At 39.6% G+C, this 14,556-nt stretch overlaps 1 pseudogene; it reads left to right on the top strand.

The window, feature by feature from the left end:
• Window positions 1-11,593: 11,593 nt before the first annotated feature.
• Window positions 11,594-12,726, top strand: LOC125935996 (casein kinase II subunit alpha-like; annotated as a pseudogene).
• Window positions 12,727-14,556: the final 1,830 nt, after the last annotated feature.

Raw genomic sequence — 14,556 nt, 5'->3', positions numbered from 1 at the left:
TTTCCAAGACTCTTTAGAATTTCTATGTTAACAGTAAGGTCTGAATGTAAAAAATAAATGCAAAATCTGAAAATTTCCATTGTGCAAAGGCAGTAACTTAAATCTTCTGACAATAGCATGTCGACTGTACAATGAGCAATATACCATGAGGAGATCACTTGTTGGGGCGAGCACTGGGTGTTGTATGTAAGTGATGAATCACAGGAATCTACTCCCTAAGCCAAGAGCACACTGTATACACTGTATGTTAGCTAACTTGACAATAAACTATATTTTATTTATTTTTCACAGAGAGAGAGAGAGAGAGAGAGAGAGAGACAGAGTGAGAGACAGAGCATGAGCGGGGAGGGGCAGAGAGAGACGGAGACAGAGAATCCAAAGCAGGCTCCAGGCTCTGAGCCATCAGCACAGAGCCCAATGCAGGGCTCCAACTCACAGACTGCAAGATCATGACCTGAGCCGAAATCAGACACTCAACTGACTGAGCCACCCAGGCGCCCCTTCAATAAACTATATTTTTAAAAAGTGCAATGTATTATATTTAAGAAGTAAAGTGTGTCTTCACAGCTGGAAGGGATGCTTTGGAATAGTCCTTCCACACTTAATACAAAGAAAACCTGTCAATGTGCAAATGGAATGAGATAAAGTTGTTTTAAACTACCTAAAATGAAAACTGAGTAGTATTTTCATACACACACACACACACACACACACACACACCACATCTTCTTTATCCATTCATCTATTGATAGACCCCTAGGTTGCTTCTATATCTTGGCTATTGGAAATAATGCTGCAATAAATGTAGGGGTGCATATATCTTTTAGAATTAGTGTTTTCATTTTCTTTGGGTAAATACCCAGAAGTGCAATCATTGGATCATATGGTAGTTCCATTTTTAATTTTTTGAGGAACCTCCATTCTGTTTTCTTTAGTGGCTGTACCATTATGATTCCCACAACAGTGAACAAGGTTCCCCTGTTCTCACATCTTCACCAACACCTGTTATTTCTTGTCTTTTTGATATAGCCATTCTAACAGGTATGAGTGGTATCTCACTGTAGTTTTGATTTTCATTTCCCTGCTGATGAGTGATGTTGAGCATCCTTTCATGTGTCTGTTGGCCTCAGTATGTGTTCTTTGGGAAAATGTCTATTCAGGGGGTAGAGGGATGAATGGGCAAGCTAGGTGAAGCCGATTAAGAAATACGAACATTCAGTTATAAAATTAATAAGTCATGGGGATGAAAAGTACAGCATGGGGAATATGGTCAATAATATAATAATGTAATGGTGACTGATGGTGATTATACTTATTGTGGTGAGCATACTTATTGTGGTGAGCACTGAGGAGTTCCTAGAATTATCAAATCACTATATTGTACATCTTAAACTAATATAACATGGTCAACTATACTTAAAAATTAAATTAAAAAACTAAAAAGAGAAAAATATTTTTAAGAAAATGAAGGCAGATTAAAAGAATATTGAAAATAAAGCCTGCCCCCCTTTGTTTCTCTCCTGGAATTATAACATGTAAATCTAGTGGTATCCAAACTGTTGACCACATGCCTCTCTCATTATGAAATTGTTTATAAATTGTAAATCTATTCTACTATCATTAATCAAAATCTCAAGACTAATACACACTTGAGGTGATGTTCATTGATAACAATATTGTATATAAATACACGTATCAAACATTCTTTCTGGTTATTTAGAATTCCTTTTGATCCAATTCTTGCAGACATTGCGGGATTGTCACAGTTTTCATCCACAACAAGGCTGATGAAATGTCCTTCTAGGAGTGGGGAAGGGGTGGTGCTGCCATTTTCTCTTTGCTTTTGTTGCTTTGCTGGAAATTTTAGTACTACCCCCAGTCTGCACTTTCCTTACAGGTATCTACTCTAGGCCTCATCCATTTTATGAAGTTAGTTTAGTCAAAAATAAGCAACATAGGGGCACCTGGGTGGCTCGGTTGGTTAAGCGTCCGACTTCAGCTCAGGTCATGATATCATGGTCCGTGGGTTTGAGCCCCACGTCGGGCTCTGTGCTGACCGCTCAGAGCCTGGAGCCTGTTTCAGATTCTGTGTCTCCCTCTCTCTGTGACCCTCCCCCGTTCATGCTCTGTCTCTCTCTGTCTCAAAAATAAATAAACGTTAAAAAAATTTTTTTAAAAATAAGCAACATAATGCATGAACATAATGCACATACATTTTTACAATATATACATACATATTTTTACAATATATACATACTATAATACATTAATACCTAGTACAGAGGATGTGTGATATAACACATAACATGCAACAGCTGGACATATGAACCAAATGAGAATACCAGTGTCAAAACCTATTTTGAATATTTTGCTTAATTTTTTAGTTTTATTTTCTAGTTATACATTAATATATTGCACACTCCTCAAAAACTCCTCACTTTGAAGACCAACCTTTGACCTACATATCTATGTGATGTCTCTCATTCCTTCATTACAAGGTCATGGGGGACACAGCGTATTAATTTTTGCACCCACTGTGCCTCGTGCATGTACTTAGTACAGTTTTGGATGAATGAATGGGAAGCATTGGCATTTTATTTTATTGAAAATGTCTAGTTAAAATTATTAATTTTTAATAAAACAAGAGCTTATTGAAAATAATATATTCCAGGATTAACTACTCCATCTACTCCAGGATGACTAGAGCCCTCATCACCTCCCTGCCTAAGCCACTTTATGTAAGTTCCCATGAATATTTCTTTAGATTTTCCTACTCTAGATTACTGTCTCTGTGGGGTTTTTTTCCCTGTACTGACTCACTGCTTGAGCAGAAATATTATAGTTATACTGTACTGTATTTTTTTCTTTTTTATTATATAGAGATAAATATATTCTTATCTTAAATAAGACTGAATGTTCAAAATACTTTGTAGAGATATATCAGTGTATATAAAATGAAGAATTTAACAGTTCCATGTGATTTTTTGGCCACTTCCTAGGTTTACCAGATACCTGTTTAGACATGGGCCGGACTTTAGGATCCTGTAGCCTCAGAGAGTGTTGGTAACAATAGTAAAGCCAATATTCAGTGACCATTTTCCATGGTCATATTAAATAATTTACAAGCTCTAGCTTGTTATTTACATCTTTCACACACAGAAACTGAATCACAGAAAAGTTAAATCATTTGCCAAAGGCCACACAATTACCACATGATAGAAGCAGCTCTCACACTCAGGATATCTGATTCTAGAATCTGTGCTTTTGGATGTTGTGTTCTCCTGTTCCCTTTCAAAGACCCTGTAGACTGGGTCAATAAACACCAATGAATACCTGATGTACTAAACAAGATCTGTTAGCAATTCAACTGAGGACATGCTTGTGTTAGGCCAGGTGGAGTCTTATGGCAGTCTGAAGATGGCCGAGACATAAAAATACTGAGTGAAGCTAACCCTTTGCCCGAGGTGCTTACTAACAAGACCAGGATTTCAAGTAATTGTTCTAATCGACAGTGGAAAAGTAACAAAATTTTAAATAACAAATTCACCCAGAAGCATTTTATACGTTTACCTGGAATAAAGCCAAACTTTTGATTAGTGACTTTTTATTGAGTCTACTCCTTCATTCTCCTATTGGATACCACACCCCTCCAAATGCAGACATACTTCTTCATTCTTTTGTGTTACTTATTTCCCAACATAGCACAAAATGCAGCATTTGGCACATTCTCAAACATTTATGAAAGGATTGATTATACATTTTTACTTTGTTTTCTTTAATTTCCTTTGCAGTCAAATTAAGGAGAGCTTGTATGTTCACAGAAAGTTCCTGGCAATGAATGAATGAGTGAGTGATAAATGAATGAATGATTTTTCCAAAATCAGCTTTAAAACCCAATTATCATAAGCTTGGTGAACGAAGTTAAAACTTTATTACTCATATATAAGTGGAGATGGGAAAATCAACCACTTCTTAATCCATATAAAATAAAAATAGACAGTCTCTTCAGATCTCAGCTAACAATGAGTGTAGGGAAAACTGGCCTCACTGGAAGATGTGAGAAAATTACAAGCTAGGGTCAGGAGGGCAGCTGCCTGCACAATTTTATATTTCTCCAGACAGCGGGTATTAGATATATTTATGATCTTTCAGAACAGAGTAGTCTGTAATGCAATTTTAGCTCATCTAATTGAGAAAGAAAAATGAGAAATGTTTTCCAGACATGTCTGCTTAAGCCTTCCCTGGATCCATGGCATTTGTATCAATACAGGAAGTCATGAAGGTAAATTGAATTTATAGACTTGTGAAGAATAAATCAATTTCCCATGGAAAAACCCTAGTACCAGAGCTTATATGTAAGCCTCCTCCTTGGTTATTTTTATTTGTACTTGCTTAGAGCGTGGTACAAAGACAAAGAATTGTGACAGGTCTAAATGAGTCATTTTGGACAATGAAACCATTTGAGAAATTTTGCTCTAATAATGGAACTTTCCTATTTCTACATTTGCCTTGATTACACAGTAAGGTATGGAATTCCAATAACACTTGTTTCTTTAAATTACTCTTAAGATAGTGAAACAGGAAGTAACAAAGGAGAGAATTTTTAGTTGTTTATCTTTGTAACATAAGTTCAAATTCCTTCTTATATTTTTCTCTTTAGAGTAAAAACTACATTTGAAAATATTAAGAGAATGTGATGTTTTAGAGAGACCCATATGGATCCAAGTGACTAAAACGAGCAATGCTCATATCTTAAATAAATTAGACATCTTTCCACGTTCTCTCTGGCAAGGTTGTAGCAGGAAACAGATGGTCATTCACATGAACAAATAGAAGAAAGTTCAAAGGCTGGACTCATCACAACAGTGTGGACACAGGGGAGCCTAAGAAGAGGATGGTGAAAGTGACCAGAACTAGCAAGAGCCTAGGTCCTAAAAGGCAAGAGAAAGGGCTAAGATGCAGCAGGCTGTTGCTGTAGGAGGGCCAGGTAGAAGGAGGGCTGTGGCCTGGCTGGACTCAAGATGCCCCAGGGAGGTGGGAAGATATGCCCTCTCCTCTCTGTCTGTCCCCTCTGCAGTGTCTCGATGGTACTTCTCATTGTCCAAACACAACCAGAATTTGACAAGTGAGAGGTAAATTTAACATGTCCAAGAGTGATCTCTGCAGACTGATCTCCAAGCAAAATAGCTTCTCCTTCTAAGTTCCATGGAAAGCTCTACAGCCCAATGCTTAAGACCATGTATTCTGGAAAACCTCACGGGTTGGATGCCCAGAGCTGGCGCTCCCCCAACACACTCACTCAGCAGAGAGGAAAACGCTAGAGTCCAAGTGTTTGCCACATTGTGCAGCCCCTAATCACAGCTGGAGAGATCTGTACATCCCTAACCATGCAGCTTAAAATGCCATAACTCAAGGTTTTCATAATAACATCCAACTTTGATAGACTTCTGTGTGTTGCTCTAGAATGGATGGGAAACAGGGCACCCACACTAGTCCTGCTGATGTTACCTCCCTGAACCTTCCCCAGTGAGTGCTTGATATGGGTGCTGTCTCATCATTCATTTGTTTGCAGTGAGTAGGAAGCCCAGGTGATGCAATGCAAAGAGGTCAGCCTCCACACACACAACAGGGAAAAGTGTGCAGATTTGACTTGGAGAGGTAGGTTGTGCCAGACACTCTACTGGGTTTTAGGATCTCTCTCTCTCTTTCTTGTGTGTTCTACCTGTAACTGATTTCACCTTTGTGGCAGCACTGACCAGGGCTGAAGGAGAAAGCTGTTGATGAATTGATTTCTGTCTATTTCTGTTAAGGAGTGCATACTTCGTACTTTCCATCAACTTTATGTGTGATGTCTGGCAAGGTTTCAGGGAATTTTAGGCATGTGCTTCCTCTTCTGCTGAACATAAGCCAGGAATAGCAATATTAGCAGTTGCATTAATAACTACCATGGATACCACTTACAAGTTTTCTATATGTGCAACACCATTTTTCAGATTCTCATTTAATTCTCTCAACAACCTTTATTTGGCATTTTAAGTATGAAAAAAAATGGAAGCTTTAGAGAAGATAAGTAACTTGCCTCTATTCACACAGCTGGTGAGTGGCAGAGCAGCTTGCTTCAAACCTAGGTTCAAACTCAATCACTGAACTATACTCCAGCACACTAATTATAGGATTTTAAAATTGCACCAATCTTGAACCCAAAAGACCAGTCCTTAGTCCTGGAGACAAACAGGTGACCCCCTGGTGTCTGAGGTCATATGCCAAAGGAAAAAAAAAAGTACCAGAGGTCATGAGATGTTGCAGCTGAAGAAATTTTTTGAGATATAAATTCCAGTTATTTGTTTGGAACATCCATCTTCACTTTCTGACATCTACCAGGGAACGTAGGACCCTGACACCCAGGATCCCAAACTGAGCTATGAAGATACTTCTAGAATAGTCAAGAGACACATGGCCCCGCACCTCTGGTAAGACTACAGTCTGCAGAGACTCTTGTCTCTGAGAAAGGAAGTATGAAGCAGTACAGACTGTTTTTCTCAGTTTCTGCCAATAACCAAACTGTTTTACCTGCCAATTTCCCACCCAATTAATACAAAGTAAGACACTACTTCCCTTCCTGACTGGTGTTGTGATGATAATACAGGGAGCTCAAGGCTCCTGCATGCATGACACCCAATCTCTCTGCATCCCCATCTTCGTTTATAACATGGTGATAATAACACCTTTTCTGTTTCACTTCAGAATTATCATGAAGATGGAACAAGAGAATGGATATCAAGTCTAAAGCACACTAAGTTGTATGTCTCCCTCAAATAGTTCATATGTATTACAGCCTTGTTCTGTGCCCAGAAGGGTGTTGAGAGTCAACAGTAAGAATAGGAGCTCTTAAAGGTCTTTGAAGATCTTTGGTCTTTGAGGACTTTGAAGAAAGAGAAAGTGTTGCTGCATAAAATGGATGCTTAACATAAACCGACTTCCCACCCTAAATGAATTTAACCTGTTTCTCAGCCCCCAGCAGGCTCCTGTATGTACCCCCCTGCCCCGCCACCATATGGAATGATTTCCGTAAAGCAGTTGTATATAAGATTAGAGATCACATCCCATGAGGTCAATATGCTCATTGCACTTTTATTTCTTTATTGTTAAGTGTTTATTATTTATTTTGAGAGAGAAAGAGAGAGAAGGTGAGGGGCAGAGAGAGAGGGAGAGAGACAATCCCAAGCAGGCTCTGTGCTGTTAGTGGAGAGCCCATCTTGGGGCTCGATCTCATAAACCATGAGATCATAACCTGAGCTGAAATCAAGAGTTGGACACTTAACCAACTGATCCACACAGGCACCCCTCCTTTACACTTTTAAAGGGATATCAACACATTTCAAATTTGACTTTAATAGTGACTTATGATCAAACATTTGGATATCCACAATTAGAGGAATATATAGAAATATGAGGGCCACTGCAACAGGCTGTGTTTGGAAACTGTGAAATCCACTGAGCTTTAATACTGTGCTAGTTCTCAAGAGGGAAATTGCCCATCCGACTCAACTGATTAAATCCTGCTGTTTATTTAAAGATGGCATTAAAACCTTTGGGAAAGAAACAAATGATTAAAAATCACTTTAAGGTTCCAAGCCATTAAGAGCAGATTGATGACTACAACTATTTCCACTAAATCTATTTTTAATCAATTATTCATTTTAAAATTCACTTAGCTCTGATTTTCGTTTTTAAAAAATGGACACCATTGATTGTGTTGCTTCTGCAGACTACAAATCCATATATGTTAGGGGAAATTCCTTATTGAGTAGTGTTCAAGATTGGATCTCAATTAACTAGAAACTAGAAGGACTGTTTGTTTTCATTATCTTCAAATAACCAAGTGACTTCCTTCAGCAAGTGGCACAAACCCCTTTAACCTTGAGTTTCATTATTTAATGAGTGAAGGAGAGACACCAGATGATTTCTCAGTTCCCTTCCAGGTCTGGCGTTGTTGGGCTCTAGGATTCTTCCAAGACTGGTTATTTTTAGTCAACACAGAAAGCAGCAAAGATAACCAGAGTAGGATCTGTGGCATTGTGTTTTCCATGCACAGAGCTTTCCTTAAAGGTGCTGTAATTGAGCTGGGCTCTGTTCATATTTTTTGCAGTTCTGGCATATTCGGTGGCTCCTCTGCCTCTCTTCGCACCATTAGCTCAGTTGGGCCCTGAGAACCTGCAGCCAGTTCTCTCCAGCTGAGGTCTCTGAGGCACAACTGATGAGAGAAAGTCTGGATTTATCCATAGAACCACCTTTGTGTGTCTAGTGCATAGCACAGGGGCATGTCTGGGGTCAGTTGAGCAGCATGTGGTAAAGCACTCTATGCTCATGAGGAAACAGCATCCTTGGCAGAAAAGTTGCTACTAGGATCTTATTGACCAAAATTCTAGCACAATTTCCCTTGGATTTTTTTTTTCAATTTTGATGAAAATAATAAACCATATTTCCCACTTATTTTTCCTCAGAAGATACTTGTCTTTCCTAATTATGTAATTGCTGCCTTAATACTCCTTGTGGACTGATGTATTATGGATGAAAAAATTGGGGTTTCCAAAAAGGAGGGCTGTGGAAAGGAAATGAAATCCGACTTCCCAAGATTGTGCTTAAGGCCCAGGAGACTGACTTATAGGACCAGGGTGGGATTTTGTTTTGTTGTGGGAGGCATGTAGAGTATGGGGAGGGACTGAATTATCCTGAAGCAACACAGGAACGTTTTGGAGGCTACAGTAAGAGGTGAAAGGGATAGGGAAAATGACATCAAGAGAGGGACACCCAGAGGAGAACAGTCATCTCTGTTCCTCAGTTCCTTGAGTTCCTGGTATGAGGCTTACAGTGTGACTCCTCTTCTACATGGCCCCATGGTATCTTTAGTAAAATATTCATTCAGTGAGATGTGATTGAGAGGGTCTATTTTTTAGACTTCTTGGAATGCATAGTCTTGCTTCAAAATGCACTAGGATAAAAATGGAGGCTACCTAACAGAGGCAGACATTTTTATGGCCATGGTTTTCCCTAGAATGTAGTCCTTGAGAGGGAGGACTGTGTCATTCAGTCAGTTTTATTTGCTGAAAGACAATTGAAATGCAAACAAAGGGAGGGACCAATAATTCCAGGAACTTGTAATATGATTTGATATTAAATATGTAAGTTATAGAAAATAGGACCACCTGAATATTTTCATGGAAATACTGTCACTGTGGAAATAGACCATAACCATAGGATGGTAAAAGAAGATATTCATTGAACAAATATTCACGCACACTTACCTCGTAGTAAGCACTGTGCCAAGCACTGGGGACCTCGCTGAAGAATCACATGTGCATATGGTCTCCACATTCATGGAGTTTACATTTCAGCCAGAGAGACACACATTGAATAATATAATTGCTATTCTAATAGGTGCTAAAAAGAAGTGCAAAAGTAATAAAAAAAAGAATGTAACAGAGAGATCTGCCCTGGTCTGGGAAATCAGAGAAATTTCTCTGAGGAAATAAGATTTAGCTAAAATATGATGGTTGGGAAGAGAGAATCAATTTACTGGAAAGGAAAAGCAACAGAAAGAGCACAAATAAAGGCCCTGAGGTAGCAAGCATAATGACATGTTCATAGAATGGAACCAGGAGAACAGAGGAAAGAGGGGCAGGGTATTCAGGAACTTTAACCACTTAGTCTTAAAACTAGGGTTTTAGGTTAGTTTTAGCCTAAAAACAGGCTGAGGCAAACAGGCTGCCTTCAGTTTGCCTTAGATGTCCGGAGTTTCAGCACTCAGAGTACTACATCCCCGGAAATTGCTTTGTTTCAAGCAAATGGGAGCAAGTTTTCCAAGACTGTCCCAATTTTAAAGCCAAGAGACCCACATGTTGGGCCTCAGTCTTGGGCGCCCCAGGACATTTGGTCACCACACCTCAGGGTAATAGAAAACCATCAGTGGAAATGGCATGACCTGATTTGAGCTGCAGGCAATGGGCCTGGACTGGCTGTGGGGGCAATTCCCCATCTGTCATTTGTACCACTGAGTGACTACTGGGACCTATCACTGAGATAGGAATCAGGAAGAGGAAGTCAGTTTGGGAGGTAAACCATCAAGAGCTAGGAGTATGTATGTGAAGTTGAAGGACCAGTGTGTCTTCCCTACTGTGGTGTAGCTGGCTCTCTGGAAAAGCTTCTGGGTGGCCTGGATCTGTGAGTGAAAAGCTAGAGAGGAGATACTTACTGGAAGTTATCAAATAGTAGCTGAAACTTTTCGGAATGACTGAGATAAACTAAGGAAACTGTGGAGTAAGAAAGGAGTCTAGTAACTAAGGCCGGAGTAACTTCAATATTTGAAAATTTAGCAAATGCAGATAATTCAAGAAACAAGGCTGAGGAAGTACTGCCAGAGATGTAGGAAGTAAACGGGGAGACCAGTTGTCAGGGCACAAATGGCTTTCCGGAAAGAATAAAGGATCAGTGTTTAGTCTGAAGGAATCCTCAAAAAACCCCACTGAATTTTGCAAAGTAGAAGTCATTGTTAAAACTATTTGTACTTTCATAGTTGAAATTATTAACAAATACTTTATTTTTTTAAATATTTATTTATTTATTTATTTTGAGAGAGAGAGAAAGAGTACAATCAGGGGGAGGGGGAAAGGGAGAGAAAGAAATCCTAAGAAAGCTCCACAGTGTCCGTGCAGAGCCCAATGTGGGGAGGTCGATCCCTCAAACTGTGAGATCATGACGTAAGTCAAAATCAAGAGTTAGATGCTTAACTGACTGAGCTACCCAGGTGCCCCTTAACTTATACATTCAAGAATAAGTTAATAATGTCAACTCCTGGTGCATAAGTACTATTTGGACCCTAAAGAAATACTAGGTTGCACTAGGAAGGGACAAAAATACATAAACTCCTTTCAATAACCCAATACAGAATTCAGGGACTTCTTTGCAAGATTTATTTATATGATATCAAACTGCTTAGTTCCTTGGAATCATAAGCCAGGAATTTGGGCATGTTGGTGCTGTGTGGGTCACATCTCAAAGGTAACACCAAAATGTGGGGGGATATGGTTTCTATTCAATGTACTTTGATTGTACAAATCATATTAACTGCAAACACCAAAAAGAATACAGTGATTTTTCACAAATATACAGAAAAATGTTTCATCTTTAAAGAAGTATTACAGTAGGGATTTAAAACACTGTTTCAGCAAAGGGTCTGAAGTAAATATTTTAGGCTTTGAAAATGGGAAGGCAAAATCAAGGCTATCTGCTGGTATTATTATGTAACAAGAGAGAAAATAAATTTCCACAAACTTGATTTATTTGTTTGTTTGCATATATGTGAGTTAGTTTTTGTAAAACATGTCTACTAATAAAAGAATGATTTGGAATAAAATGAAAGTTAACTGAGGTTCAAAGCCAACCTCCAGAAACACCACTGCCGCTTCCACCACAGAGTGAAGAAAACATGTTGAAATGAGGTCTTGCCCCCCAGGGGTTTCTGAACCCAAGGACTGCCAGATCTCCAAACATCAAGTCCAGCTTTGTTGGCCACCCTGTCTGACATGTTGGGTCCATGCCAACATCAATATTACACATTAATGAAAAAGTTGTTAAAATTCTTAATCCAATAAAGACAAAGAAAACCAAGCATGCAATAAAAATTTTGGAGTATTTATGAGTCAATCCCAACATCATTACACTGACAGGTGTTGTAAAAGACCCTGGGCCTCTGTTGTTGAACACATGAACAGCACACACTTCAAGCAATTGTACCAGATGTTAACAGACTGATTCTTGATTTTACAGGTGTGAGATTCTGAAAGTCCTAGAGTATGATACTCCACTACACAGCATAGGAATTAGGCACAGAGACATGAAGTTCCATAATATCATGACGGGTCATGAGCCCAGAAAGCTGTAGCTAATACATTGGGGTTTGGCTGAGTTTTACCATCCTGATTAAGGTTATAATGTCCAAATTGCTTCCTGATACTTCAAAGGTCTTGAGCTACTGTAAGCTATAAGATGTACAATTATACATAAGTCAGATACGTGGAGCTTGGGTTGTATGCTGGCAAGTATGATCTTCTGGAAGGAAGGAGCCGTTTTTTCCATGGATGTGACAATTACAATCAGTTGTTGAAAACAGCCAAGGTTCTGAGGTCAGAAGACTTATATGACCATATTGACAAATGCAACATGGAATTTGATACACCTTTCAATGGTATGTTGGGCAGATGCTCCTATAAGCAATAGGAATTCTTTGTTCACAGTGTAAACCAGCACCTTGTCAGCTCCGAGGCCTTGGATTTCCTGGAAATGCTTTGACAATCTGACTTCCCGTCATGGCTCACCACAAAAGAGGCCATAGAGCACTCTTATTCCTACACTGTTGTGAAGGACCAAGCTCGAATAGGCTCATCTAGCACATGGGAAGGAGGGGTGGGTGGCAGTACCTCTGTCAGCAGTGCCAATATGATATCAGGGATTTCTTCAGTGCCAACCCCTTCACCCCTCAGACCCCTGTCAGGCTCACCAGTGATTATGGCTGCCAACATCCCCTTGGGATGTTTGTTCCTGCCACTTAGAAGTACTGACCTCTACTGTCTCCTGATCCCTAAACAGAGGCAGGGGAGTCCATTCTCTTCTTGGTGCAACTTGTGCCTGGTAGGGAGGAGTGAAATACTTCAGAAGCACCATGTCTGAACCATTGCTTGTGGATTTATAACAGTTCAAATCATTAAAAAAATTATAAAGGCTGATTTTCTTTTTTTTAACTCAAACTTTTCATAACTCAGGGATCCCCTAAAAATTACCTACAGGTGGAATATTTCATACATAAATTTTTTTCTTCCCTTCTACATTCAGTTGCTCATCATTAAAGGACAACGATAAAACAGCCTCAACCCCCATGGCTGCATTTGAGTAAAGATCTCTTCCCATGTCTACTGTTGTATCTCTACCATCCCACACTTAGAGGAGTTAGGCATCTCTCCAGAGATTACAAAAATGTAGCTTCTTTAGAGGAGGTGGGAAGGAAGGAGGGGAGGGGGGACTCAAACTCTAAGAGCAGTGTAATGCTGCCAATATCACTGTGCTCCAAAGGTGCTTTGGTGAGGTTGTCCTGGTGAATCCACTAGAAATATGTCTTAATTTCACTGAGATGTTGAAAATCTACCCAAAGGGCAGACAGGACCTGAAAATGTCTGTTCAGTAGAAATCATGTCTTATTGACCTAACCCTAACTCCAACTCATTTATAATTTTAGTTTCAGTTTACTTAAAAAGTGTAATGCCTTCCCTCCCAGTCTCTTCACCTTACTTCTGTCCCCTTTCATTTCCCAACATGCCCTTCAGCTGGTAAGAGGGGGAAGGCAAAATCTTTTTCAGTTTTTTCTGACTTGGCTATTTTGAATTGTTAGTTACTAGGCATAACTTCTTGCTTTTTACAAAAGAAATAAATTTACAAAAGAATCATTGTCTACATAGGTTTCAAGTTAGCAAGGCTTTAAGAACTGATGGGAGATGTGACCCCACTGAGTTTCCTTTTAAGCCTTCTACCTTATTTTCCTCCTATTCCGTCCTTCCCTCACAGCCACCCAGTGGGAAGGCCTGCCCATGGTCTTGTAAATGCATCTAACAGGTAGGAGCAGAGCCCCTACCTCCAATGAAATTGAAACAGTAGCCCTGTCACTGTGGGACAACTGTAAACTCTTCTCACAGCCCTGCCTCCCCTTTCTGTCCATATGTATAGAACACTTTGTCCTTCGTATATGAAAGTCAGCCATATGTGAAATTTCAGTGTTGGAATTCTTTTGTGTAAAGAATCTTATTTGGTGTAAAGACATGTTTGGTTGTATTATCAAGATGAGGGGTAAGATCCCTGTGTAAAGGTCTCACTGGGTAGATGTCTCACATTAGCTTCTGAGGGGCTTGAGTCCTGTTTTGTAGAGGTCACCCATGGCCCCCATTTTTATACACCCTTGCTTTAACCCATGGTACCAGGCAGGGTTGAAAAGCCTTTAAAAAGCAACAAGCCAAAGCATCTCTAGGGATTAAGGAACCTTTGCCATCACATTTACTTTGTGTATCAGCAGTGCAGGGTTTGAGGATGGAGAAGTGGCCAGTTTTCCTGTTTGTGTGTGTGTGTGCCGTGGATTTTCCACTGGAATTCAACCACCTAAGGTTATCAGGTGCTTTCCCAAGTGAAGCTTAGTTTTCCAAGTATAATAGCAAAACCTTCAGCTCTGTATTTTCTGCCATTATTTCATTAACATAGCTGCCCATAGGAACTGGGAAAAATTCTTCCAACATACTTTAAGGCCTGGAGTCTTAGTTCCATTCCTCTACCTATATAGATAGATTCATAAGCCTTTCTCACCTGGTGTCATGGGTACACATAACCCTTCTTGGCTCTAGCAATGTTATCAAGGTGGTAGCTTGAATGAACATAAAGGTAAACTTTAGAGGAAGCTAAAACCTCCTTTTAAAATGTTTCTCAACCACAGGGAAAATGTTCTGACTGTGTGGCAGGGTG

This window comes from Panthera uncia (assembly GCF_023721935.1).
Source record: "Panthera uncia isolate 11264 chromosome A3 unlocalized genomic scaffold, Puncia_PCG_1.0 HiC_scaffold_11, whole genome shotgun sequence".
In the NCBI taxonomy this organism is placed as follows: domain Eukaryota; kingdom Metazoa; phylum Chordata; class Mammalia; order Carnivora; family Felidae; genus Panthera; species Panthera uncia.
This window is presented reverse-complemented; position numbering and strand designations above follow the sequence as displayed.